The sequence below is a fragment of the Kogia breviceps genome, chromosome 1 (assembly GCF_026419965.1).
Source record: "Kogia breviceps isolate mKogBre1 chromosome 1, mKogBre1 haplotype 1, whole genome shotgun sequence".
NCBI lineage: Eukaryota > Metazoa > Chordata > Mammalia > Artiodactyla > Physeteridae > Kogia > Kogia breviceps.
In genome coordinates, this window is record NC_081310.1 from 200,785,333 (window position 1) to 200,813,276 (window position 27,944).

General features: G+C 53.3%; 2 long non-coding RNA genes across 3 annotated transcripts; both read left to right on the plus strand.

Moving 5' to 3' along the window:
• The first annotated feature begins 445 nt into the window (after nucleotides 1-445).
• On the plus strand, nucleotides 446-9,615 carry LOC136793019 (uncharacterized). Of its 2 annotated transcripts, XR_010837731.1 has the most exons (3): nucleotides 528-617; nucleotides 701-1,408; nucleotides 9,036-9,615. It is a non-coding gene; the product is annotated as an uncharacterized lncRNA (long non-coding RNA). The 2 variants fall into 2 exon arrangements; XR_010837730.1 differs by lacking the exons at nucleotides 528-617; nucleotides 701-1,408 and adding an exon at nucleotides 446-527.
• A 274-nt stretch (nucleotides 9,616-9,889) lies between these two features.
• Nucleotides 9,890-18,376, plus strand: LOC136793020 (uncharacterized). Its single transcript, XR_010837732.1, has 2 exons — nucleotides 9,890-9,964; nucleotides 17,694-18,376. It is a non-coding gene; the product is annotated as an uncharacterized lncRNA (long non-coding RNA).
• The last annotated feature ends 9,568 nt before the right edge of the window (nucleotides 18,377-27,944 follow it).

Here is a 27,944-nt window from a genome sequence, read left to right on the forward strand (position 1 = left end):
CGTTTGTCCCCGAGACTTCCTTGAATGAGGGGGCAAACGCGCCGACAGTTCGGACGCGGGTCTGGCTGGTTTTGCTTCGTCTTATTGCATTTTATTACTAATTAAAAAGCTTTGCGTTCACCGTCGCCCCGGCCCGCTTTCCTGCTGGCTCTCCCCTCCGCCCCTGCCCCTGGCCCGCGATCGCCCGAACCCGGCTCCTTCGAAGCCCCCTTTGGGCCCCGCCGCCCCCCTCGGGCCTCCCCGGCCCCCGCCCCCACCCCGCCCCCACCCCTTCGCCCCCACCCAACCGCTCTAGCTTCGGGCTCCGCGGCTCAAAAACAACAGCGGCAGCGCCGCCAGCTCCGCGCTCCGCCACTGCCCGGGCCGGCGGGCGGGACTCGGACCCGCCGCCCTCGGTCCCGCACGGAGCCGCAGGGAGCAGCGCGCCGGGCACTGGGGAGGCGGCGCCGGGGCGGCCGTGCCCGCGCCGGGCGCCGTGCACCTCGCCGCCTCGGGCGGCCCGCTCTCTCCTGCCTCCGCGGCCCCAGGTGAGTACCCAGCGGCGCGAGCGCCCGAGCTGGGCCACCTCGAGCGACCGGAGCCTCTGGGGACGCGACCCCTCGCCTCGCGCGGCCCAGGTGCGTCTCGGGCGGGAGAGCCGGCGGAGGCGCAGGTGCCGGAGCGCTGGCGGAGCCGACTGGGCGTTCCTTCTTGCCCACAGCCCTCAAATTCGGAGGGGCGGCGGCGGAGGGGCCGGCTGGGCGCAGGCAGTGTGTTCCGGGCCCAGGGGCCTGGAGGGGACGGTGAGAACTGCTCGCTCGAGTATGTCTGGGATTCGAGAAGGAATTGGAAGCAAACGGAGGCGCTGAGCCCCGCGATCTTTCAAGTACCAGGGTTCTGCCAGGCTGCGGGACTTGGAGCTGCCAGAGAGTCTCCCTGAGCCGGGGAGGGGTCGTGTGCGCGGTGCGGGGTCTCTGCCGCCCTGGGTGGGCTCCGGGCCGTGCCCCTCCCCTTTGTTGTGCAGTGAGACCAGTGGCGCCTCCGCTGGGACCTACATACGGAACCCCGGCCCCTCGCCATAAAAGAGGTGAACTGGCAGTGTCCAAGGAGCTGCCCCCGAGACCCCGGGGTCCTAGCAGAGGCGCCCCGATGCCGAGGGGCGCATGGCCCACGCTACCCCAGAGGAAAGCCCGACGGAGCCCGGCTTGTCAAAAGCCAGCGGCGGCAGCGCGCTGGGCCTTCCACCCTGGCTTCTCCGCCGTCCTCAGCCCCTTCCCTGCCGGGATTCGAACCCCGACGGAGCCCCCACTGCTGGGGGGTGGGGTGTCCAGGCTCGCGCCCGCTCGCTCGCTGCCCCGGACGGAGAAGGCGCTCTCTCTGACCGGCCGGGATGCCCACTGACCGCCGCCTCTGTTGTTTCCGGCCCTCGGTGAGTGTTGCCTGCGGTGGCGGCCCCGAATTCACCGTCAGCTCAGTCCCCTGGCCCGCCGCCCTCCGAGGGCCTGTGGCTCGCCGCCTCCCCCTCCCGCCTCCCGAACCCTGACCATCTTTCCTCAGGGACTGGGCAGAGAACCGCCGGGCTCGCAGGGTCCCTGGGCCTTGTAGCCAGGCCCTCCGGGGCTTGGAAGAGAGTCCCCACGGGGGGCTAGGGCATGGCTGCAGGTCCTCGTGGGCTCAGAGCCCTCTCGAGCCCAGGGTGTGTGTGTGTGTGTGTGTGTGTGGTGTGTGTGTGTGTGTGTGTGTGTGTGTGTGTGTGTGTGTGTGGAGGGGTCGCTGGGAGAGGAAGGAAGGGAGCTGGAGCCCCCCGCGCTGGAGCTGTGTCCCTCACCCAGCCCCGGCAGGCTCCAGCAGAACCGCTCTGGGGCTCTGGCCCGAAGAACACAAACACAGCGTCACCCTCCTGCCTGAGCACCCCAGATTCTCCCAGCCAGGTTAGGTGTGAGGCCTGCGGGGAATGCAGTGGCTCCTGGGAAGCCCTCCCACCTGCAGAGAGAGGGAGTCCCTTCCCCACCCCGACCCCCAGCTTAGCACTGCTTCTCCCACCCAGGTGGCAGCCAGCAGGACCCCGTGGTCAGGAAGGCCCAGCCTCTTCTGGGGGTGCCCCGGCTCACTCAGGCCTTCTCTGTGCTCCCTCCCTCAGCTCACAGGGTGATTAAAATTGTGGAGCAGCCTCCAGACTCTGGGGCTGCCGGGGCCCAGGAGAGGAGGGCAGGCGTCCGGGGAGAGGGCCTGGCTGTGCTGTCTCTTGCCGGTGTCCCCTCGGGCCCTGGAGGGTGGGGAGGACTCCAGCTCAGAGCCTGCCTGGGGAGGGGAAGCTAGTGATCAAGGATGACCAGGAAGAGAGTCGGGGTGCCGCCCCCGCCCCCGGGTGCTCTCTCGAATCAGCGCCATCAGCTTGAGAAGCCGGGGAGGGCCGTCCCCAGGGCCATGGCCCTGGCCAAGGTTGGGTCCCGGCCTGGCCAGGCCCTGCCCCCGCGTGGTGAGACTTAGACCCGACGGAGAGCAGGTCAGGCCTCAGGGAGAGTCCTGAGGAGCAAAAGGGTGGAGCAGGGAAAATCAAATGCAGGTCCTCCGGGGGCGCCAGCTCTGTGTCCTGCCCCACTGACAGTAAGAGACTTGGGGAAACCGGTTGGGCCGGGGGTGGGGTGGGGGGCTCAGCCAGAATAGGGAAGTTTTCATTTCAGTGGTACTAAAAGGTTTAAAGGCTGTTTTCAAACTGAGCTAAGCTTTGGGGATTCTGGTGGCCAGGCCAGAGCTGGGACCTGGGGACTCCGCACTGGGGTGGGAGTCCGCAAGCGCCTCCCACCCCGTCCCCGGTGCCCTCGTCAGGGGCTTCTGTCCCTGCTTGACAGTCCAAGGCTGGTGATGTGTGGGTCGGTCAGAGTGGTGTGCTCTACACCCTATGGAGTTTGGGAACAGACTTCAATGCTGCGGTCTAGGGGACGGGAGGGGGGACTTTTACCCCCAACTTCTCCCGCAACCTAGAATCCTGCTTCAGGCCAGAGCTCAGCACACTCCCAGCCTCGCCAGCAGGCGGGGAGGTGCAGCTGGAGACCCCAGACCAGATGAACTCCTTTGGGAAAAGGCTGGGCTTGGGAGAGAGCAAGTGAAGTTGGTCCTGCAGGGATATCGTAAGGCTCGTTGTGGGCCTCAGGGCTCCCGGGAAGCCCATGTGTAATAAAGCACACTGGGGTATCGTGCACCGCCAGCGTCCACACTGCAGGGCGAGAGGGTCCCTTTGCTCGGCCAGGAAGGGGCCCCATGCCAACCGGAAGAGGCCGTGCCTGTGGAGAGGAGGTCCACATCGTGAGGTCTGTGGGCCTGGAGGTGCAGGGCCAGAGCCGTCCAGCGGCCCAGCCCAGGACCTCAGGCCGGGGAGCCCCTCCGCAGACTGTGGCTGCGGGGTGGGAACAGGCAGGCGACGGGCCAGATGCACTGACCCCGCTAGGTTCCCGCTGCTTTCCTCCACATTGCCCTCTGTGTTCACTGAATTTGGCCACTGGGTCCAGGCACTCGGTGTCCTGGCTCCATCGGGTGACAGGTCAGGTTCTGTTCACCCTCCAGTTTCTGTTCAGAAAGGAGTGGCTGAGAGAATAAAAGCAGGCTCCCTTCGTTTACACGGGGACCCCTCTCGGGAGATCCGGAATCGCCCCAGGAGGTGCCCAGACCACCAGTCCTCGCCCCACCCCCGACTTGGGGCCACCGAGTCCGGCCGAGATGGGGCTCTCCCTCTCTGGGCACACCCTGCCCCACACTAGCTGGAAATGGCTCCCATTTGAACAGAAGGAGACCACGCGGGATGCTTGGGGACAAGCAGTATGGTTCCCACGGCACACAGAAGAAAACGGAAATGGTCTCTGTGGCCAGCAGGGGACCCAGTCCGGGACTGAACGCACAGGGCTTCCAGCCTGGGGTGAACAGTGTTTGGTGCAGCATGGGGTGGGGGGGCACAGGCAACCCACAAAGCCCTTTCCTCCCCAGCCAGGCCTCCACACTGGCCCCATGGTGGGTGCTGCCCCAGCACCTCACCTCAGCCCCAGACTGGGACCACGGGAGCCTCCCTGGACCCTGGGGTTAATATTTCAGACCTCCTCTTGCCCCTCTTCCTACCCCAGGCCCAGAGACACTCGCTGTGACCCAGGTAAGTTTAGAGGCCAGAAGCACACAGGACCTGATTTCTGGCCAGCGAGTTCAGAAGCTGTGTGGCGCCTCGGAGCGGAGGCCTCCCGGCACCCACACCCAGTCCCTGGTTCTGGAGTGGGTCGCAGAGAGGGTTGGGGACGCTCCCAACCAAGACTTCCCAGGAATGTGAGCCATGTAGCTGATTTCGAACAAACCCCAGATGTTCAGAAGCCTACTTCCTTCTCAGGCAGGAGGATGCTCTCTCTTGTAGACGGGCAGCCTCTTGGGAGGGCCCCGGTGATTCCTCTGCTGGGATCTTGGAGATCTGGCTAAGGCCACCATCTTGCAGGAGCGCAGATGCCCGCCCGTAAGGGGCGCCTGGGGTCTGCCACGTGCTTTGGGGGGAATGTGATCAGGAGTTTTGTTTTCTTTTTTTTTTTTTAATTTAAGAGATGGAGGCTGTGGGCTTGAACTCCCTCGTTTGAGCCAGGTGGGAGTTGACTCCAGTATCTCAGCCCAAACCGGCACCCCAAGAAGCGCAGGAAGTCCCTGGCGACTCGTTCCGCCGCAGCGCGCAAAGCGGGCGGGACTCAGCGGCTAAGTCCCGGGGCTCCAGCAACTGCGCGCGGGCTCCGGCTCCGGCCTCGGCCGCCCAGAGCGGTAAACGGAATCGGTTTCCCACGCTTTCCCTCTCCATGCCAGAACTTTTCAAAACCCGCTTAAGAATTCCGTCGTCCAGTTTGCGCGGATCCTGAGCCTCGCGTTCACCCCGCCCCGCCTGGAGAGAGGACCCTCGCGCCGCCCTCACCCCCGGGCCGCCCGCCCGCGCACGTGGGGAGCAACTTCGTTGCCCTCAGCGCCCTGGCCCTGCGGCGCGGACAGAGCCCCGCCCCGCAGAGGTGGCCCTGCGGTCGATACGGAACGCTGCCCGCGTAGACGCGGCCGCCGCCTGCTGCTCCAGGTTCCGGCTGCGCGCAGGCAGGGCCCTGGCAACAACGAAAACGGAGAGCCGCGTCGCCTTCCGGGCGTCCGAGTCCCGCGAGCCGCTGGGTGGGAGGTGGGAGCCCGCCCTCCGCCCTCCGCGTCGCCAGCCGCCTCAGGGACGAGCAGACTCCCCCATCCACACCTGGGTTTGCCAAGCCCTCTCCCCTGCGTCCTCTGAACCTTGGTCCCTGCCCCTTACACTCCGACACCCTTCGTCTGTAAACCAAATTTCGCCTTTGGTCCTGCCGCCTCCTCCCAAAGTCACCGCGGAGGAGGATTTCTTCACGCCTCAGTTTCCCCATCCGTGCAATGGGGCAAAATACTCCTGCGCCCCTCCCAGGGTTGATGTGGGGTTGGCAGGGAGGGCGGAGGATGGAAAGCGCCCGGCGGGGCCTGGCGCCGCCCACCTTTTGGGGCTCAGAGGTCGTGCCCAGACCAGAAGGGGCCCACGGTTGCTCTTGAGCGATCGCTGCCCTCCCCCTCTTCTGCCCCCGCCCCCACCCCAGAACTCCCCTCTCCCCGGAGCGGTGGCCGAGGTGCGAGGGTCCCTCTCGGCGCCCAAGCGTCTCCAGTCTCCGCTCTGTCCCCGGACAGGGTTTCCCTCGCCCTGGGCGGTTCTCTCAGTTTCCTTTGGGGCCCGGATGCAGGGAGGTTTAACACAACAGGCTCCAACTCTTGGGGTGGTACCACCGGGCACCCAAAACCTCACACAGGGTGGGTGCTGGGGATGCCGGGGGAGGGGGGACAGGTGAGAGAAGCCCTGATTCCAGCTGAGCTCGCAGAAGGGAATCTGACCCCATCCCTCCTCCTCCCCACGCCGCGGGGGGTCGGGCTTCTGGGCGGGGCTCCGGGCGTGACCCTGGGCTTAGAGGTTAGCCTTAAACTAGCCCAGCTCGTGGTGAGGAGGGAATGGGGACTAGGGGAGCCGGGGAAGGGCACGGCCTGTTCAAACGGTCCAGGCTGCCCACGGCTTCTGGGCAGGACCAGTGGAGGACCGGGGAGTGGCCAGGGGCCGCCAAGTGGACACACCCTTGACCTGCCACTAAGCCAGTCATGGCCGGCGGCTCTCTGAACCGGCGAGAAAACGGAAGAGACCAGGGCCGCCCCAGGCAGGGGAACAAATGACCTCTTGTGCCGAGTGACCCGAAGCTGATGGGATCCGTTGGGGATTCCTGTCCCCTGGGGCAGGGCTGGCTGCTTCTGCCCCTGGCGCCCAAGCCCAGGACCAGGGGGCTCTCGGAAGGGAGCAGGGCACACGCAGTTCTTGCCTCCGCTGCCCCTGCCGGCGCTTCTCCCCCTTCTCTCCCTTCTGCGAGGGCAGTGGGGCTCGTCCTCCCTCTCGAACCTGCACGAGGTTCCCCGGTGAAGGAAGGAACGGTGGCCGGAATGGCAGGGACGAGCTAACACAGGGCCCCGCGCCTGCAGCTCAAGCAGGTCAGGGGTCCTCACTGAGGACTGAGGGACTAGGGCAGCAGCCCCTCACTCATGGGGCACCCACCCCCCACGATATCAGTGGAACTGTGATGCTTGTCTTGCCGGGTGGGGGCAGAAGAGGGGTCGCCTGGGTGCTGCCCTCCCCACTCACTAACACAGGACGCCTCCCCTGCTCCCCGAACGACAAGCAGCCTGCAGGGAGGAGGGGGTGCAGGAGGAGCTCAGCTTAGAGCCACAGCTCCTTCCCCATCCTACCTGGGACTCTGGGTCAGCCCCCCACAGGCCTCCTGGGCACCCCAATTTCCTGCCGTGCAATATGGGGTGCTGTGGGCACAGCTGCCTGCAGGGGCGGGGGGGCCTGGCACCTCCTGGGAGCTCTTGGGCTCTTGGATAGGGGACTGCTAATGGCAGGAGTCCATGCACCCTCTGACCCCTCCCCTCCCGGAACCAAGGCCTGCTCCCAGTGCTCTGAGTTGGATTCACGGAGGGCACATCCTTGCTCCCTTGGTGGACACAGAGGGCAAATCGGGCCAGGACTGAGGACGGGGCTCCCGGGAGCCGTGGGCTCCCCTCGCCCTGCAGCTCTTAACACACTCCCAGAGTCAGGCCTACCCTCTTGACCTTGGTCTGGTCAGAGTGGAGGCTGTCCGAGGGCCAGCTGGTCTCCTGGCACCTGCCTTCAGTGCTTCTCACGGGCCACCACCTGCCCCCTGAGAGGCCAAGGCTCTCAGACTGTGTGCAGACCTAACATTCATTCATTCACTCACCGATGTATGGCCAGAGGCCCCGGTAAGGCTGGTGCTCCTGGAACTTGCAGTCGCACGGCGCGGGCTGAACGTGAAGCCTGTTCCTCCAGCAGACCTGCAGCTTCCAGAGCATCTGACCCTCCCCTCCCCTGCTCCCCCCAGGGTCCCGGAGCCTGGCCCACACCTGGGCATATGCTTGGAGCTCAGTGAATGAATGAATGAAGAGGGCCGAGTGAGTAGAAAGTGACCCTTGGATACCTGAAGGCTAATTTCAGCCCAGGAGACCAAGGAGGCGTGGGCAACCTTCCAGGCCATGGCAGTGGAGGCGCAGCCCTGTGCTGAGTGCCCTGTCCTTCGGCTGTCCTTTTTCAAAAAGAGCTGCCCTGCACTCAGCAGCCTGTGCCAAGGGGCAGGGACGACACAGCAGTGAGCAAGCCACCCAGGTCCCCTGCTGCAAGGTGCAGGGTTTGCAAAAGGGAAGCCCACTTGCTCTGGGGTGGGTGGGGTGATGGAGGCAGGGGACAGTGACAGAAAGAGCATGCTCGGGAGACACGCGGTCTCTCCACGGGGTTCCCTGGCCTGGGCTGATGGAACCCGGGCGGTGCTGGGGCTCCTGTACCCGGCGGCGTGCTGGTGGCCGCCCAGCTCACTCCCACCCCTGGGCTGCATCACAGTGACAGTGCGTGTGACCTTCATGAGAGCCCCGCCCCGGAGAAGCGCGGTCGGGAGGAGCTGCTGCTCAGAGGTGCAAGGACTTCCCACGGGGGTGGGACAGTGGGGGCCACCTGCTGGACACAGATCCCTGTTCCAGGTGACACACAGCAGGATGTCTTCGGGGTTTGCGGAGGACAGACGGACACACCGCCGTGGAGGGAGGGGGCTTCGTCCGGGACCTTTCCTGGGTTGCATGTGGTGCCGGGATTGTGAGCTCCAGAGGGGCCTCTGGCCTTTGGGTCGCCATGTGCTCCTGACAGTGACCGTGTCCAGAAAGACTCAGCCACGTGGGGCTGGTATTTTCTCAGCGTCCAGCTGTCACTGAGGAGTCAGACCAGTGGCTGCTGCCACCCAGGACCATTCTGGGGCCGTCCCCGGGGCGCAGACCAGTGGCTTCGGGTGCCCAGTTTGGAGCTAACATTTCAAGCAAGTCAGGCTCAGAATCTGGGCTTCTAGGAAGAAATTTGCAATCATGAAATGTGTCATTTGAGAAAATATATGTGTCAGTGAAGTGTGCGCTGAGCCTGCACCACATGGGACATAGTTGTTCTAATAAACATGAATAAGCCAGTTTTCACATTAGAGAAATAACAGTTTCGAGTAGAAATGTGGCACTTTTCAAAGAGGTTAATTAATAAACAGCAGGTAATTGTTCATGGCACATGGTGGCAGAGGGTAATTTTCATTTTAGAGCAGAGAAGGGCCAAATGCCCCGCCCCGCCGCAAACTCAGATTTTTTTGTGTAATAATCACCTTGGCTTCACCTCCGCCTTTAATTTTTACAGCTGGAGCTGTTTATCATTGCTCCAACTTTCGCTAAAAAGGAAAAACTATCACTTAAACAAAGCCATTGAAAACTCAGCATCATATGTGGATTTCTTAACATAAATAAATCATACAAACCAAGATTTATGTTCTCCAAATGATGTCATTCGCTGAAGGCTGCCTTCCCAATCAAATCAACAGTTAGTGACTCTCCTTTTGTGTGTGTGCTTTTTGCAAAATAAGAAAAGCCGCTCTGGCATCCTCATTGCTTTTTTTCTCCGCTCTACCCAGGACATCAGAAAGGTTTCTCCCCGGATCAGCAGAACCCGGTCTAAAAGGTGACCACAGATCCAACGCCACAGACTGCATTTCAAGCCTTTGTTTTTGAAACCTCAGTTCTGAGTTGAGAGACTATCAAAGCTTCCTGAAGGGTTTGTTCAGACCCCAGCAGAAGTTGAGGGCCCTGTGGGTCTCCCAGAACCTAGGACGAGAGTCATCACATTGAAATGAATGAGGAAGATGAAAATCACCGCCAGTACTGCATCCGTACTACGGAGGAGTGTTCGGCCACAGCCAGGAACAAAGCCCTGACACAGACCACAGTGGGCTCAGTGAATAAAGCTAGTCAGACCAGGCCACATAGCGTACAACGCCACCTACGTGACATGTCCAGGATGGGCAAGTCCATAGAGACAGAAAAGGGACCGGTGTTTGCCAGGGCTGGAGGAGAGGGACGTGGAGGCGACTGCGTCCTTAGCACAGATTTCCCTCTGGGAAGATGAAGATGTTCTGGAACTAGATAAGCCACTTCCAAGCAGGGAATGTCATGCTATGTGAATTGTATCTCAATAAATCGGTTATTTAAAGGTCACTACTGAGTACGTATGTTTCAAAAGCTTTATGCTCATCTTAAAGCTTTTTCAGTTTTGAGATGAGCATACCCGCAGGGTATGGCGTGAGCGCTGGCCCCAGCTCCTGGGTGAAGCGTAAGCACGTGAGCATTTTCTTCAAAGCTCTCCGTGCAGCCCCCTTTCCCTAACTGCGTCCCCTTCCCACCAGCCCAGAGGTAACCACCCCCAGGTTTCTGTGTTAACCGTCTCCTTGACTTGATTTCCAGCTTTATCGTGTGATATAGATCCTGAAAATGTGAGTCCAGCCACAGAAGCTTTTACTCCAATTGAAGTGAGTGAGGAACATTAAAGTCATCAGTCGTGTGGTGGGTACGTGAAACGTGGTGAATCCGAACTGTGACGTATTTCTCAGCCAGCGAAGGGAATGAAGTCCGCACACCTGTTACGGCATGGAGGGCCCTTGTAAACGTGACGCTCGGTGAGAGGAGACAGTCACACAGGGCCACGTATTGTATGACGCTGTTGATATAAACTGTCCGAAGTAGGCAAATCCAGAGGGACAGAACACGGATCAGTGGTTGCCTACCTGTGGAAGGAAAAGCAGTGGCATCTCAGCAGGTGAAGGTTTCAGGAGATGAGCCAGAGCACGGTCCGGCTCCAGCCCCCCGGGCGTTGACAGGAACCCTCAGCTGGAAGCCAGCAGGACAGTAAGGCTGACCAAGTCAGGTGCCCAGTGATCGCAGTGTGGGTGACATATCCATTCAAGAACACACGTTCATTGTACACCTACTATGTGCCGGGGCAGCCATAGCCCCAAGGGGATAGCAGTGACTGAAACAGACAAAAGACTCTCCCTCCCCCACCACCTCCCTTGCTCGTGGGGAGGGAGCGTTAAGCCAGATACGGCGGGTGGAAGGCTGCACTACTGTGAGAATAAGGAAAGAGGAGAGGTGAGGGGCTGGGGGTGAGGAGCGTGCAGTTCTCAATAGGGAGGCCTGGGGAGACTTCCCTGAGGTGGTGGCATTTGAGCAGGGATGTGAGGGAGTGAGAAGGGTGCCATGTGCACATCGAGAGGAACAGCATTTGGGCAACAGGCACAGCCAGTGCGGAGCCCAGAGGCAAAAGCACCCAGTGCTGGGGCAGAAAGAAGGAGGGAGAGGAACAGGACATCAAATCAGGGGGTAGTGGGCTGGGGGAGGCCGCAGACTGAGGCTGTGGCTGGAATTAAGGTGGTTAATCAGCTGACCTCGAGGTAGGGAGAGCATCTCCTGGGTTACGTGGCTGGGCCCAGTGTCATCACAAGGCTCCTTAAATGTGGTAGACGGAAGCGGAAAGATTCAGATGGTCTTGCTGGCTTTGCATATGGAAGGGGCCAGGAGCCAAGGAGAGCAGGCAGCCTCTAGAAGACAGAAAAGGCAAGAAAATCTATTCTAGACCCTCCAGAAAAGAAAGCAGCCTGACCAATGATACTTTGATTTTCACCCAGTGAGACTCACTTCAGACTTCTGACCCGCAGACTAGTAAAATGGTAAATTAAGCTACGTTACAGCAACCACAGGAAACTCATACAGGGGTGGGGTGGGGGGACAGGAACCTCATCCATCTGTGGTGAAGACAAGCTGGGTCCAGATAAAGGTCTGAGCCAGGCTCTCCAGAGTTAATCCAGGGGACAGTGGCTGCGGGGACGTTGGTCACGGCCGTCCTCACATCCGGCTCCTACTCACTCTGCTCCAGTATGGACCAGTTGTCCTCGACATCCCACCCAGGGTCGTTATCCCCTAGGGAATGCCTTTGGATCTCCTGCTCCCTAGTGCTTGTATTTTCTTGGCTTACTTTCTCACTTTGTGGAGCACATCCTGCAGTAACTTCTGGTAAACTGGAAGATACATTTCATTTTTAGGACCTCACATGTCTGAAAATGCCTTTATTCTTCCACCACCCGGAATGCTAGCCTGGCTGGGTATAAAATTCTAGATTGGAAATGATTTTCACCCAGAATGTTAAGAGTTTTGCCCCACTGCCTTCTTGCTTCGAGGGTAGCTGTTGAGAAGTCCAAGGAGATTCTGTTTCCTTATACTTGGTACGTGACTTGCTTTTTTGTCTTTGGAATCCACAGACTCTCCTCATTGTCCCAAGTGTTCCTCTGTTTCACAATGACGCACCTCAAGAGTCTGATTTCATCCACGGTGGGTTCTTTCAGACTAGAAGCTTACGTTCTTCAGCTCTAGGGACGTTTCTTTTTTCTTTTTTTTTTTTTTTTTGGTGGTACACCAAAAAAGGTACGGGCCTCTCACTGCTGTGGCCTCTCCCATTGCGGAGCACAGGCTCCGGATGCACAGGCTCAGCGGCCATGGCTCACGGGCCCAGCCGCTCCGTGGCATGTGGGATCTTCCTGGCCCGGGGCACGAACCCATGTCCCCTGCATCGGCAGGCGGACACTCAACCACTGCGCCACCAGGGAAGCCCTAGGAACGTTTCTTGAAATGCTTTGTTGCTGATTTTCCACTGTTTCCTCTGTTCTTTGCTTTTGGAAACTGATAGTTAGCATGAAGTCTTCTTCTGCCCATATGGTCCGGGTGTCCTCCTAATGGCTTTGTACTACTTGTTTCAGTCTCTGCCTTTCCTCCCATATCTGCTGATCCTTGGCTGTCTGCCCGTGATCCAGAGGGTGTAGTACAGAGCTGATTGGAAGATCTGAGAGGGCGGGGGGCTGTTGCCTTTGAGATTCACAGAAGGGTGGTCCTGGGAACCCTTGCTGACATCATCCTTAGGGAACAATCTAATTCTCAGTGATTGAGGCAGGGGTCTGGCTGCCAGTCTTCTGGGGGCCACGCTGGGGTGAAGACAGGGGTAAGGCTGCCTGCATTCCAGGGAATAGAACTTGGGGCTTTCCTGACATGGGGGAGGGGTGGCTGGAGTGGGAGGGGATCTAGGACTCGAACTTCCTCACAACCCCCTTTCACGTCCACTTTCCTGACCGTAGCCACTTGTGCGCCCCTCATTTAGGGGTGCTTTTATGGCCAATCCTGAGATTGGGGGTACTCTCTGTCCTAAATCTGGTTAAAATCTCACATTTCCACTCTCCATTCATGGCTGTGTCTCTTGTTGGTGACCCAGTTACCGCGGCTCCATGCAGTTCGGCTTTTAGATACTTGTGGTTTCTCTGTCCTCTCCACCTCGTGGGTAAATGTCTTTTTTTTTTTTTTTTTTTTTTTTTTTTTTGTGGTATGCGGGCCTCTCACTGCTGTGGCCTCTCCCGTTGCGGAGCACAGGCTCCGGACGCGCAGGCCTAGCGGCCATGGCTCACGGGCTTAGTTGCTCCGCGGCATGTGGGATCTTCCCGGACCAGGGCACGAACCCGTGACCCCTGCATCGGCAGGCGGATTCTCAACCACTGCGCCACCAGGGAAGCCCGGGTAAATGTCTTTTAACATCGCTTTATTGTGGTTGAAGTGGGTTTGCAGTGAGAGGACTGTTACATGTGTTTAATCTGCTGTCTTAACTGGAGGCTTTTGTGGCTCTTTTAGAGACGCTGTGTCCATTCTTAGGTCTGGGCCTGGTACTATGCAGGGTCCAGCCTCTCCAAGCAAGCTTTCCTGGGTTCTGATGGGTTAATTCCCCAGAGCCTCCCCCATGGCACATTCCAGCAAAAAAGACTTGATCCAAGAAGTCTGTTGGTTCCACTGATGTGTCCTGGGGTGGGGGGACCTTCAGGGACATCAATTGAAATATTAACAGCAGTTTTCTCTGAGTGATGGGATTTCAGGATATCATAACTTTTTTCTGTTACGCTTATGTGCATTTTAATTTTTCTCCAGGCAGTATATATTAGTTGTGTAATTGTGACGATGTTTAAAATTAAGAACAAAATCCTGTCTGTCTTTTGAGAGCCAGCGCAGACATCCTGGAGCTTCTCCTGGCCCCACTGTTGGTACTGCCCCCTCACTGCATGTGCGAGAGGGGCATTAATACAACTTTATTTTCTAAAGATTAGCTTGATTTCTCAATCAGAGCCTCATTTCTGTCAGGGTGTGGAAGACTGGGACACACCCTGAGCTTGTGACTCAGTTTCCTGCTTGTCTCAGATGGGGGAAGGAGCAGCGGGGCTTCGAACCTGGGGTGGGGGAGGGGGAAAGGGGGGCAGGAGTGAAGGTTCTGGGGAGAGCTGCCCCTCCCCACCCTGTGACCTGTTCGGGTCTCAGTTTCCTCACCTGCACATGTGAGAACAGCACCCACCTGTGGACTGTTTTGGGGTGAAGGTTGCTGATGTGTGTGAAGGGCTGAGCATCCTACACAGAAAATTTACCGTCTCAACCATTGTCAAGTGCACAGCACGGTGGCATTAAGCACACATGCACGCTGTTGTGCAACCATCAGCACCATCATTTCCAGAACTTTCTCACGGTCCCAAACTGACACTCACTCCCCACCCCACCCCCACCCGTGACACCCATCCTTCTCCTTTCTGCCTGGACGTGGCTCCTCTAGGGACCTCACACGAGTGGTACCGGACAATATTTGTCCTTTTGTGTCTGGCGTATCCACCGAGCACAGCATCCTTGAGGTTCATCTGTGCTGTAACAGGAGTCAGCTTCTCCTTCCTTGTCGCGGTGCCTGTCACCGCCGAGTGAACTGGACCCCCCTGGGTCAACCGTGCGGCCGTGGATTGACGCTCAGCTGCTTTCACCTGCCGGGCTGCCTTCGACAATGTTCTTCTTCTGCATCTCGCTTGTGGCGTGGGATTGCTTTTGTCCCTCTGCACAGGGTGGGGGGGGTTGCAGCCCTCTTCGGGGGCGTCTTTGGGGGTGCAGGCACTCCATCACGTACCTCTGTCTTCTCCCTCCCGACTCTGAGCTCCCGGAGGCCGCACGGGGTCTGATCTCGTTTGCCCCGGTCCCCAATGGGTGTGAGGTAGACACCTCCTCCGAAGCCCCCACTCATCAGTGGACAACTTTACCTCAGAGTCAAGATTCTACTCACTTTCCAGCTGGGGCTGGACCCCAAGGGGTGCTGGAGACTCCGGCGGCTCCCAGGTCACGTCCTCCCCTCGTCCTGGACCCCAGGAGGACACGGGGGATGGGGCAGAGCCCTGCTGGGGAGGGTGAATTGGGAGCTCTTTGCTGAGGGGCTTGAGGGCAGAGACTGGCCTCCATCCACCCACTGAAAATTGGGTCTGTCACCCCAAAGAAGGCTATGCTGGCCAGAGCCAGGGGCGTGGTCCCAGGGCTCCTGGCATCTCCCCCCAGCATCCTCTCCTACTCTCTCCACCCCAGGCCAGGTCCTCGGCCTCAGCAGCCTCCAGGGAAGGAAGGCTGCACCCCAGACCCCAGCGTCTCCTGAAAAAAGTGACCCTTGGAAAACCTACTAAAACGGGGCTCCTTCCGGGCGCCAGGCATCGGGATGTTTACAAGTGCCAGGATGAGATTTGCCTGAGATGCGGGATGCGGGCGTCACAAACAGAGCCACAGGCAGCACGCGTGCAGGACAAAGGAGGACTTTGTAAACACAGACAGGAGGTGCCGGGGAAGGGTCCTTGCGGTGGAAGCAGCCTTCCAGGGCACCTTGTAGCCACTGGGGGCCACACCAGGGGACACACCCACCCAGAGAGCTCCAGACTTTCCATTCTACCAGGGCAGCCCTCCCTGCACGTGGACACGGAGGATGCGGCCCCTTGGGCGCTACAGGAGGGGAGTTTACCAGAACTGCAAGGCCATCTCCCCCAGGAAGCCCTCCTGACCCTCTCCAGCCAAGTGGAACTTAGCTCCCATTCTTGGTGCCTCCAGGACGTACATGGGCTGCAGTCCCGAGCACAGGAGCAGCTGCGGTCCCGTGGGAGGGGATCACAGGCGGACACCCACCCTGCTGGCTCAGAGAATGGGCTCCAGCAGAGGCCCTAGTGGGGCTGTGTGGTCAAAAGAGACCCGAACAGAGAAGCACGTGGAGGCAGGCCGCCTCGCACGGAGCCCTGGAAGAAGGATTCGGGGGGGGGGGGTTGGACTTCCCCTCCCTGTAGCAGGATGGGCCATCTGCCCCTCCCTGCTGGCCGCCTGGTGCTCCTTCACCAACCCCCGCCCTCCACACCCGGTGATCCCACGCCTTCTCCAGGACAGGGCACCGGGAACTCCGCAGGGCCTTGAACACTGGTTCAGGAACCCTGGTTCCCTCCGGGCCTGGGGCAGCCAGAACAGCCATCCCCTCCTCCTCCTGCACCCCCCTGCTTGTGGACACGTGAGGAGCCCGAGGGTCCACCCATCAGGGCTGCCAGCCAGGAGGGTGCCATGGCCAAGATGGCGGATGGTGGTCTGGTGGGACCTGGGACACAGGCCTTATTCCCCACCAACAAGGGCAGCTATTTTCCATTCACAGTAACCAGCCGCGATCTGTACCCTCTGCTGCCTCCTCTTCCAGGCTGCCCCCATCTCTCACCTGCACTCTTACTGCAAACGCCTCCTGCCTGGTCTTCAAACTATTATCTCCGCCCGTACATCTCTCAGGGTGTCACTCAGAGAGGGGGCGGGCTTCTTACCTGTTTGATGTCCCTTTATTCTCCAATGTCTGGCAGAGAGTGTGACACATGCGAGGTGACTGATAGTTTTGGATGGATGGATGGATACGGGTGAATGGATAAATGGATGGATAGATGGGTGGGTGTATGGATATATTCATGGAGGATGGATGTACAGATGGGTGGATGGATGGACCACCTGCCCAGTGAACGAAGGAAATTGAGTTTCACGATGAAACTGGGAATGAACTGGGGAAACTGAGGCCTAGCGGGGGGTGGGGGTGGAGCTTGCTCAAGGTCACAGGGCACAAAGGCAACAGAGCTGGCCCAGGACCCCAGACCTCTGTTTTCCCTGCCCAGCTGCCTGCAGTGATACGTTTCACCTTGACAAACAGGCAGGACCCATGTCTTGTGTCTGCCATTGGCCCCAGGGGGGCCCAGGACCTGCCCCTCCTCCCCTCTGTCCATATGCACCTGCAGGAAGCACAGCTCTCCCGTCTGCCCTCCCTGGCCATGGCACGCTGGGTGGAGGACCCAGAAAAGGAAAGATGGCGCCCACTTGGGGTTGCTGATCAGAACAAATAAGATGATAGGCTTGAAGGGACCAGGCGAACGGTGGTCACATGGCACCCGTGCCCGGCCCCTCCCAGACACTCTTCCCTTTCCCCCTGTTCTGCTTAAACTGCCCTCAGGGGTCTGCAGAGACCTCCGAGTGGTCCATGCTCCATCCTCATCTGCTTTGTGCCCCGGCAGCATTGCACGTGCGTGTCCAGCTCACTCCTAAAACCGGACACCCCCCACGCCCACAGCCTTGCTGAGACCCCTCCCTGTGACGGGCTCCTGGGTCGGCAGAGCCTCAAGTCCAGGATGCTCCATGGTGTGCAGGGAGACCCGGGGGAGGCGCCCTGGGATGTAGGATTCTCCCATCTGTCCGCCTTTCCTGCACACCCTGCCCCTGCGCAACGCACAGCCACGTGCCCAGCCCAGGCCCACAGCTCTTCCCAGCCCCACGCTGACACATTCTCCCTCGTGTGTCCCTGGGCCTCTGACCTTGCCTGCCGCAGGGGCTGATGATGAACCTGGCTGGGCCTCCAAGGACCCTCCAGGGTCAGGGTCTTGGGACCATCCCTGAGGCGCACAGGCTGCCATCTTGGGCTGGGGTTGTCCCCGGCTCTGGGGGGCGTGGCACAGACTCCCCCGGGGTCTTTGGCCCAAGAGGGGACTCCCTGACCCATCAAGGTCCCCTGGAGGGTGGCCCCAGGCTCTCTGTAAACGAGGCACTGCAGAGAACTGCCGCCCTGGGCTCCGGGGTTTTTATGGGTTTACCTTAAAGATTTTATTTCCAGAAAAAAACCGAAAGCAATTAATCCAAATTACAGAGTAGTCATTTGCAATAATATTTGCTTTAAATACATGTATTTTTTTAAACCCCTAAGCTGTGAGCCTCCAGTGAGTTCGAGGTGAAGGACACCTTGAAATAATTACATTTTTTTCCTCATTTTACGTTGTGAAAATGGCTCAGTCGGTTTGGGGAAGAATTGTAAAATGGTCACAGCTGACTCACTTATAAAGGCAACGTTACTTTTTCTCCAGATTCTGCCAGAATCACCACACTGCCTCAAAGGTGGATTTCTTCCAAAGGCACCTCAAGCGCTGGTCCAGCTGCCTCTTATCCCAGCCCTGAGCGGCCAGGAGATCAACCCCCCTCCCGGAGGCACTTCTGCTGGGTGGCATCAGGAGACCAGGAAGACAGGGGTCCAGCATGGCGGGGTCCATGCGCTGGCAGACACGCCAACCACCCTACTGTGTGGGAGGAAAGGGCCCCAGGTTCACCTGCTTGCTTTGTCTCAGTGATGATTGGGGAACTTTCCCACTGGGATAAGTGCAGCCCAGAGAGAGGGCAGCCCAGCCCAGCTAGCACCCCCTGGCTAATGACCATGAACGGTGAGAGGCTTAGACACTTGGAAAATGAGAATTCACTAAAAGATTAGATTGTGCTCAGTACAGCATCAGTACCTTCAATCGTGCTGGGTCAGAACACCTGGCTTTGGTGCCAGTGAAGCCCTTGAGCGCCCAGGGGCCTTGGGCAGGAGCTTTCCCATCTGTTTCCCCAGATATTTTATCATCCAATGCCTCCTCCCCAGACTTATGACTTGTAGATGTGTTCCCCCAGGATTTGGCGTGCCTTTTCATTTTCTTAACAGTGTCTTTTGAAGAACAAACTTCTTAATTTTAGTAAATTAAAATTTTAAAATAAAAGAATGTGAAAAAGATTATATATGTGTATAACTGAGTCACTTCGCTGTACAGCAGAAATTAACACGACATTGTAAGTCAACAAAAATTGACTTCAATAAAAATTTTTTAAAATTTATAGTTTGTACTTTTGTTTCTGTCCTGTTTAAAAAAAATCTTTGCCCAACCCAAAGCTGCTAAGATTTTCTACTGTGTCTTCTCTAAAAGTTTTATAGTTTCAGTTCTGTTTAGATCTGGGATCTATTTTGATTTCATTTTTGTGTGTGGTGTGTGGTAAGGGTTGAAGTTCCTTTCTTTGAGTATGGGTGTCCAGTTGTTCCAGCAACATTTGTTGAAAAGTCTATGATTTCCACCACTGAATTGCCTTGGCAACCTCATCAAAAATTAATTGACCAAATATGCGTGGGTCTCTTTGTGGACTCTGCTCCGTTGATCTAGGTATTCATCCTTCCATCAATGCCACACTGTCGTGATCCCTCTAGCTTTATAATAAGCCTTGAGATACCATACAAGTCTTCCAATCTTTTTCTTCTTTTACAAAATTGATTAGGTTACTTTAGGTGGATTGTGTTTCCACATAAACATTAAAACTAGCTTGTTAATTTTCATGAGAAAGCTTTCTGGGATTTTTTTTTTTTTTTTTTTTTTTAGTGTTATTGCTTTGAATCTACAGATCAATTTCAGGAAAATTGTCATTCTAACAATACCGAACCTTCCAATCCATGAGCATGGTATATCTCTCCATTTATTTAGATCTTTAATTTATTTCAGTGTTACTTCGTAGTTTTCAGCGTATGAGCCTTCACATTTTTTTCTTTTGGTTAAATTGATTGCTAAATACATAATTTTTATTCTATTGTAATTTTTAAATTTTCCATTTCCAATTGTTCCTTGTTAGTATGTAGAAGTCCAATTAATTTTTGTACATTGAACTTTTGTACATTGTGATCTTGCTAAACTTATTAGTTCTTGTAGATTTTTTGTAGTTTCCTTTAGATTTTCTACATAGATAAATATGTTATCTGCACCTATTTCTTCTTATTAGTTCTTGTAGATTTTTGGTAGTTTCCTTTAGATTTTCTACATAGATAAATACATTATCTGCACCTATTTCTTCTTAGGTGAACACTAGTAGTTTGTGTTTTTCAAGAAATTTATACATTTCATCTTAGTTTTCAAATGTATTAGCATAAAGTTGTTCATAGCATCCTTTATTATTCTTTTATTGTCTGTAGGCTTGGTAGTGATGTCCCCTCTTTTATTTCAGGCATTGATAATTTGTGTCTTTTCTCTTTTCTTCCTGATAATTTTGGTTAGAGATTTATCGATAAACCTTTTCAAGAACAGGTTTTGGTTTTATTGATTCGTCCTGTTGTTTTCTATTTCACTTATTTTCTCTCTTACCTTTATTATTTCCTTCTGCTTACCTTGAATTTAATTTTTCTTCATTTTATAGTTCTTACAGAGGGAGCACAGATTATTAATTTGAAATTTTTCTTCTTTTCTAATATAAGAATTTAATGTTACAAGTTTTCCTCCAAGCACTGCTTAACTGTATCCCACAAATTTAAAAATATTGTGTTTTCATTGTTATTCAGTTTTAAATATTTTCTAATTTCTTGTGTGATTTATTTTTTGACACATGAGTTATCTAGAAGTGTGTTGGTTAGTTTCCAAGCATTTGGGGATTTCCAGATATTGTCTGTTACTGACTTCTAGTTTAATTCTCCTGTAGTCAGAAAACATATGTTGCATGGTTTTAATCCTTTTAAATGTATTGGGACTTGTTTTATGGCTCAGAATATGGTCTCCCTTAATGACTCTTTTATGTGCATATGGAAAGAATGTGAATCTGAATAAACCTTTATTGAAGTTAATATAGCATCTCCTGCTTTCTTTTGGTTGGTGTTTACATGGTGTATCTTTTTCCATCCTTTTACTTTTAACTTATCTATTTTGTTTTGTATTTAATGTGAGTTCCTTGTACACAGCATGTAGTTGGGTTTTGATTTTCTTTTAATCCCATCTTACAATTTCTTCCTTTTAATTGGAAGGTTTAGGCCATTTACATTTAATGTGGTTATATATATGGTTGGGTTTAAATATACTATGTTACTATTTGTTTTCATGTCTCATTTCTTTGTTCTTGTTTTCCTGCCCTCTTGAATTAAATGAATGTTTTCAAATATCCATTTTACCTACAATATGGGATTATTAGCTATACCTTTTCTCTTTGGTGATTCCTGTAAAGTTTGTGTCTTTACATTGTTAAATTATCAAAGTGCTTTCAAAGAATGTTATACCACTTCACTTATGGTGTAAAATCCTTACAGTAGGTTTCCCCTTTTGTTTCCATTTCTTCTCTTCTGTCCTTTGTGCTATTGTCATAAATTTCACTTACTTATAAAACTTTTAATACCTTGTCATTATTTTCCTCTGAGAAGTTAATTATGTTTTAAATTTTAAAAATTCAAATTAAGCACTCTTTTATTTACACACATATTTATCATTTCTTATATTCTTTCTCTGTGTAGGTTCATATTTCCATGTGGCATAATTTTCCTTTTGTGTAAAGAATGTTATTTAACATTTATTGCAGTGCTGGTCTACTGACCATAAAGTCTCTCCACTTTAATTTTGACTGAAATATTTTGCTGTCACTTGAAAGATATTTTTCTTGGGTACAGAATTCTAGGTTTCTTCCTTCAGTACTTTGAAGAAGCCTCTCCATTGTCTTCCAGCTTGTGTAGTTTCTGACGAGAAATATAGTTATATACTTATCTTTGTTCATTGGTACATAATATATCTCTTATTCTCTGGCTGCTTGTAAGATTGTCCCTTTATCTCCTTAGCAATTTGGTTATGATACACTTGGGTATGGTTGTCTTCTTATTTTTTTCTGCTTGGAGTTCATTGAGATCCTTGGATCTGTGAGTTTACAATGTTGTTGTTGTTTAATGAAATTTTTAATATTTTCAGCAATGATTTCTTCAGATACTTTCCTGTCCTTCATCTCCCTCATCTCCATCAGAGATGCTGATGACATGTATGTTAGACCACTTCTGATTATCCCACTCATCACTGTTACTCTGTTCATTTTTTCAGTCGTTTTTTCTTTTTTTATATCTATAACTTTGGATAATTTCTACTGCTCTCTTAAAAGATCCCATTGATCTTTTTTCTTTTTAAAAAAAAATTCTGTAGCATCTAATCTGCTTTTAATCACATTCAGTGTATTTTTCCATTTCAGACAATGTATTTTTTCATCTCTAGAGGTTCATTTTGGGTCTTTTTAATCTCTTCAATTTTTCTCCTCATCATATTTATGTTTTCCTCTGCCCTTTTGATGACATAGACTATACTTACAATAGCTGATTTAACATTCATTTATTGTGTTTCTATCATCTGTGTCATGTCTGGGTCTATTCTTAGTTAATTGGTTTTTCTCACGGTGATGAGGAATATAGTCCAGCTTCTTTTCAGGCCTGATAACCAAAAATCAGACTGTTATTTTACTCTTCAAGAAGTTGCAAACGAGCACACAGAGTTTCAATATACACCTTGCTCATCCTGTCCTAGTGTTAACACTGTACATCACCTTGGCACAGCTGTGCATGCCGGGAGGTTCACCTTGGCACAATGCTTTTGATTTATCTTTGCACTTCATTTGAATTTCACCAATTGTGAAAATGCGAGAGACTCTGGACCCATCTCTCAACTCACCAGGAGCTCTGGGCTCGGTTTAGATTCCCCTCCCTGCACTGCAGCCTGGAAACTCTCTGCAGACAGTGAGCTGGGGCAGGTGGAGTTATACATTTATTACAAACTCAAACAGACACAGTGCCTCACACCTGTCTGGGACAGAAGATATATTTTGAGGAGTGCCATGAAGCTCCAGGGACCTCCCATTCAAGGCCACATAGTGTCAAATCCTGTTACCAAAGACTTGTTCCTTTCTACTTCAAAAAGAGGAATGAAAACCTTCAGAACCTCACTACTGCTGTATTTCCTGAGGGAGGAAGGCAGGAAAAAAATGTTGGTGGAATACGCACCTGCTGTGAGGTATGTTTTGCACCTACCTCTCACTGAATCTACCTTGTCCCCCAGAATACACCTGAGGCAGGTGCAACAATCTACCCTGTCCCCTGCACACACCTGAGGCAAGCACCACACTCTACCTTGACCTGTGTACATACCTGAGGCAAGTACCACAATTCACACTTTGTTCCCTTCACACACCTGAGCCAGATATTGGGGTACCCATTCCCCAGGTGAGGGCCCTGAGGAGCCTTTCAGGAGTTCACCCAGACCTCAGAGCTACTGAGTGCAGGCGTCTTTCTGGCCTTCCCTCCAGGGAAAACTGCTCACTCCTTCAGCTCCTCCAACGTTGGGGAGAAGGCAGAGCATTGGGAGGGTGGCAGGGTCCTAGAGCTCAGAGCCCACCCCAGACTCGCCTCCTTCCAGGAGGCTTCCCGCCCACTGCTGAGCCATGCTGGCCTCAGGGAGCACGTCCCCCTGATCATCTGGCCCCTAGTGAGTTCCCAGGTCTGTCTTCATGCCCAACTGAGATATTAAACAAGGAACTTAAGGAAGACTTTGAGATAAAATGGACATGTTTCTGGGAAAATACAAAATGCCAAACCTGGCCCAAGAAGAAATAGAAAAATTAAATAGATCAAAATTGGGAAATAAAGTCCTTACCCTTCTCAAAAAAGAGCTGTATGCCAAGACAGTTTACAGGTGAGTTCTTTGAAGGGACAGATAAGTCATATATATATATATATATGTATTTCTAGAAAATAATAAAAGAGGTAAAACAACCTGTTTCATTTTAAGAGACAGGTGTCAGTTTGGTGCTAAATTTGGATCAGGGCAACAAAAGGAAAGGAAGTAGAGGCGTATATAAACACAGACAGGAAAATCTTGAGTAAAACATTGGCTACCTGGATCCAACCATGTGTTTTAAAATATACACTCACCAGAATAGCTAAAGTTGAAAAGACCAAACACCGCATGTTGGCGAGAATATGCAGCAGCCAGAACTCCCATATAGTGTTGATGGGGTATTTGGGGGAAAGGTATGGTGGTTTCTTATAAATCTAAACATACGACTACCCCATGACCCAGAAATCCCACTTCGAGATGTTTATTCAAGAGAAATGAAAACGTGTCCACAAAATGACTTGTAAAAGAATGTTCATAGCAAATTTATTCATAATGTCAAAAAAACAGAAACATCCTATATGTCCTTCAGTGGGAAGATGATCAAACCATCCTTGTAGCAGTGAAATCAGTTGGGCCCCCAATCCACCCAAAGACACAGCGAACCCCCAAACCTTCATGTCATCTGAAAGAAGCCAGACACAAAAGGGTACCCACCACGTAACTCAGTTTACGTGAAGTTCTGGAGCAAGCAAAACTAATTAGGATGAAAAACTCAGAGCTCTGTTTACCTCTGGGGCAGGAATGTGAGGGAGATTTTGGGGGTGACTGTTTTGCATCTCCTGGGTTTGGGTCACGCCCAGGTGAGCGCATTTGGCAAAGTCATTGAATGTAAATTTTACTACAAAAGAAATAAAAAGGACCTTGCAGGAATATTAAACTCTAGTTACGGATATACCTGCTGCAGTATTTAGGGGAAAGTGAGCTGAGGTTTGCAACTTACCTTGAAATGCATCAAAAAATAAATAAAATGAATTATTGGATAGATAGAGGGAGAGACGAATGGATAGCTATGTGATAAGAGATGTTTTGCAAAATATTAATATAAATGGTGTAAAACATTAGTACATTTTATTAGCTGTATATTAATCTCAATGGCAGGTATGTAGGTGTTCATTGTAAAATTCAACTTTTCTATATGTTTGACAATTTTTGTAATAAAATGTTGGGAAAGATACATCATGATCAAATATTGTTTTATCTTAGGAATGCAAAGATGGTTTAAATTCAGAAAATTAATCAATTCATATTAAGGGACTAAGGAAAAATTAACAGGTGTGGAAAGAGCATTTGATAGAGGTTTATCTCTTTCTGTCTTTCTAAGGGTGCCCAGAGAACTGGGAACAAGAAGAAGCTTTCTGGGACTTCCTTGGTGGCGCAGTGGTTAAGAATCCACCTGTCAAGGCAGGGGACATGGGTTTGAGCCCTGGTCCGGGAATATCCAGCATGCCGCGGGAGCAACTAAGCCCGTGTGCCACAACTACTGAGCCTGCACTCTAGAGCCCGCAAGCCACAACTACTGAGCGCACGTGCCACAACTACTGAAGACCGCACACCTAGAGCCTGTGCTCCACAACAAGAGAAGCCACGGCAATGAGAAGGCCGTGTAGCACAATGAAGAGTAGCCCCTGCTCGCCACAACTAGAGAAAGCCCGTGTGCAGCAATGGAGACTCAACGCAGCCAAAAATAAATAAATAAATAAAATTAAATTAAAAACAAAAAGAAGAAGAAGCTGTCTTAACTTGGTGAAGGTGGTCTTCAAATAACCTAGAGCAGGCGTCTCTTGTCATGGAGTTTGGAAGCATCCTCTTTGCCCTCAGGTGCAACACAAGGATACCTGCCCCTCCACCACCACGACCGCTCCGTGGAGCTTAAGGGTCCTGACACCTCAATCAGACACCAACAAGAAATAAGCATCTAAGAACTGAAAGGAAGGAATTGACCTATTGTTATTTGTAAGAATAAAGATAGAAAAACAACATAAAAAGAAAAACAGGAAAGATCATCTGTCTAACGGTCATCCATATAAGAGTCCTCAGTAACTAAGGCAAACAACATCAGCAACAACAAAATAATAAGTTAAGCGAGTTCAGTAAGATTCCAGGTTAGAGATCATCTTACAGAAATCCTAGCGTGCCTCTGCATTGACCGCAATCAATTAGAAAAAGTAATAAAAAATAAGATGCCATTCACGTTAGAAGCAGCGTCTCCCAGGTACCTAGGAATCAGTCTAACAAAGAACTCACAAGACTTTTCGGGGAAATGCTTGATCTCTCTTACAAAGCATGAAACACGATGGCTAGAAGTGAGGTGGACAGGACGACGCAACATTGCAGAGAGGGCCGTTCTCTGTTTCATCTTTCGAGTCCATTCCAGTCCGATCACAATCTCATCATTATGTTCGGAGGATCTCATTAATTTACTCCAACATGGACGTGGCTGAAAATAGTTAAGACGTTTTTGAAAAGAAGAGCAAGGCTACTAAACACTAGACCTCTACAGAACTACAGGAATAAAGGAAGTGAAACAGAGCAAGGTGTGAACGTGGCGTGGAGAACAGAGCTTGGAAAGAGGCCTAGGTGACCACGGGTGTCACCTCTGGAGAAGGGACAGACAGTGGCGTGAGCGCATTTGGAAAAGAGACTCCCTGTGTGGAAAAAAAAAACAACCCCTTGCACACATGCTCTTCGGCCAGATCAAGTCCTGGGTGTGAATGATAAAACCACATCAGTTTTATTAATGGAAAGAAAAGTGGGGCTGATATCTTTGTCATCTTGGGGCAGTAGCGAATTCTTCCATTAGACCTATATCTTTCCCTATAGCTGGAAATTAAGGGATTTGGCTGCATTGAAATTAAAAATTTAAACAGATATAAAAATACAAAACAGATAAAGATATCTGTCCAGTGAAGAACACAGTGGAGAAAGTTCACAGCATGAAGAAGCTACAGCTGAAACAACTGGGTGATTATTTCAGAATATAACCTGAATTAGGACAAGCTACCGCTGAAAAATTCAGAGAAGGGGTAACTTTAGAGGCCAACACATGCGTGGAGATTTTTCAAACTCAATAGTAATCAGACAAATGCAAATTTTAAAAAAGATTTTCCACCTCACACCCAACCAATTTGCAGAAATTTGAAAGTCAAATAACTCCCGGCGTGGGTGAGAATGTCGGGGGGACCCCTGTCCTGTAAGGGGAGGGTTGGACGGGTTGGGTGTCCAGAGCGGAATCAGGGAGAGCTTAGTGAAACCACTCCATCAGCCGTTGCCCAGTCCAGGGACCTGCTCCCGGGTCCACGCAGGGTGCCATGGGGTTCCCGCCTCAGGGGGACAGTGGGTGTCCGCCGGTGGGGTGGGAGACAGGGAGGAAAAGCCGTGGAACGGCCAGAGACAACGGTCTGGGGGTTGATGCTGGCAGGTGGATAAATCTTTAAAACCATGCTGACGACTGAAAAGTACATGAAGCCATGAGAAACCAACAGTACAGGAGCAAGCTGAACACACGACACACACACACACGACACATACGCACATGTACACACCACGTGCAGCACAGAGCCCTGGAAACAGCCCCCTCCTGCCCCCATACCAGGGGCTGGAAACTGGGGGCCGTCGAGGCGGAGATGCCCCCTCTGGGCTCACGGCGTCAGCAGCAGGTGAGGTGCCAAAGGGACCAGCCGGCCCCAGTGCATCTCAGCAGGTGCCAGCTTGGTCACAGACCATGAGAAGGCCTTCCCTCGGCCTCCCAGCCATGTGCCCCGGCTCCAGGCCTGACTCCCCTGGGGCACAGAGCCCTGGGTCCTGGCTCCTGACCTGTCCAGGCTCTGAGCTGTGGGGAGAGGCGAGGGGCAGGGCGCTTGGACCGTGAGACCCACCCCCACTCCCGAACGCTGCTGACTGGGGCTCCAGCTGGCCCTGAAAGTGGGTGGTTCCAGCAGGTGCAAAGGGATCTGAGACCCTCCCTGTTACTGGATGTTCATCCTGACCTGCCTCAGCCCTCGGTCTATCTCTCAGCCGGTTTCCTACACTTTCTACCTTTTCTACATTTTATACACGAGGAAGCAGAGTCACAGAGCGACCAGATAGATGACCTTCCGGCAGTGACAGAGCTGGTGGCAGCAGCCTCGGGTCTGGAGCTGTTGGACCCGAGGCTGCTGTCCAACCCCATACCTGGTGCTTAGCTGTCCTCAGCCACTTCGGTAGGTGAGGAAAGTGGGGTCAACAGGGACAGGGAGGAGACCCCGGGGTCTGGAAGCAGCGGGCGGCACGGGGGCAAGGGCCGCGGGTGGAAGTGGCCAAGAAGAACTTGGTTAGGCGTCAGGGGTGGGGGGACCGTCACTAACGCTGGGCTTGGCAGGCCATGGCCGAGGCTCAGAGGAGCCCCGTCAAGGAGGGGGTCCTGGGCGGGACGGGGTCTCCCTGCTCTGCTGTGGGTCTGGGTACCTCCAGGCCCGTCCTCCCCACCCCCAGGAAGAGGTCCTTGGACTTGGTCTTGCTGAGAGCCAGAGCTGCCAGGGCCTGGTCACTGAGTCCTCCCACAGGCTCAGGCACCCCATGCAGGGGCGTCAGGTCCCCCCAAGAGCCTGAAGCATTACCTCGGCCCCTGATGGCTGCAGGCGCCCAACCAGGCTGCCCGGGCTAGAGTCCAAGGCCTCTGGGACGAAGCATGGCTGAGGCCCCCCAGGCACAGCCAGCGGCCACCCCTACAGGTGTCCAGCAGTAACCCCACCCCAGGCTATTAATGGTGTGATTCGTGCTTTCCCCTCCTGGGCATCACCGAAGAGCTCAAAGCACACTTTGGCCCTTGAAATGTGCTCTTTGTCGGGGGACACGAACAATACTTGCAGCTCAGCAGCGGGCAGA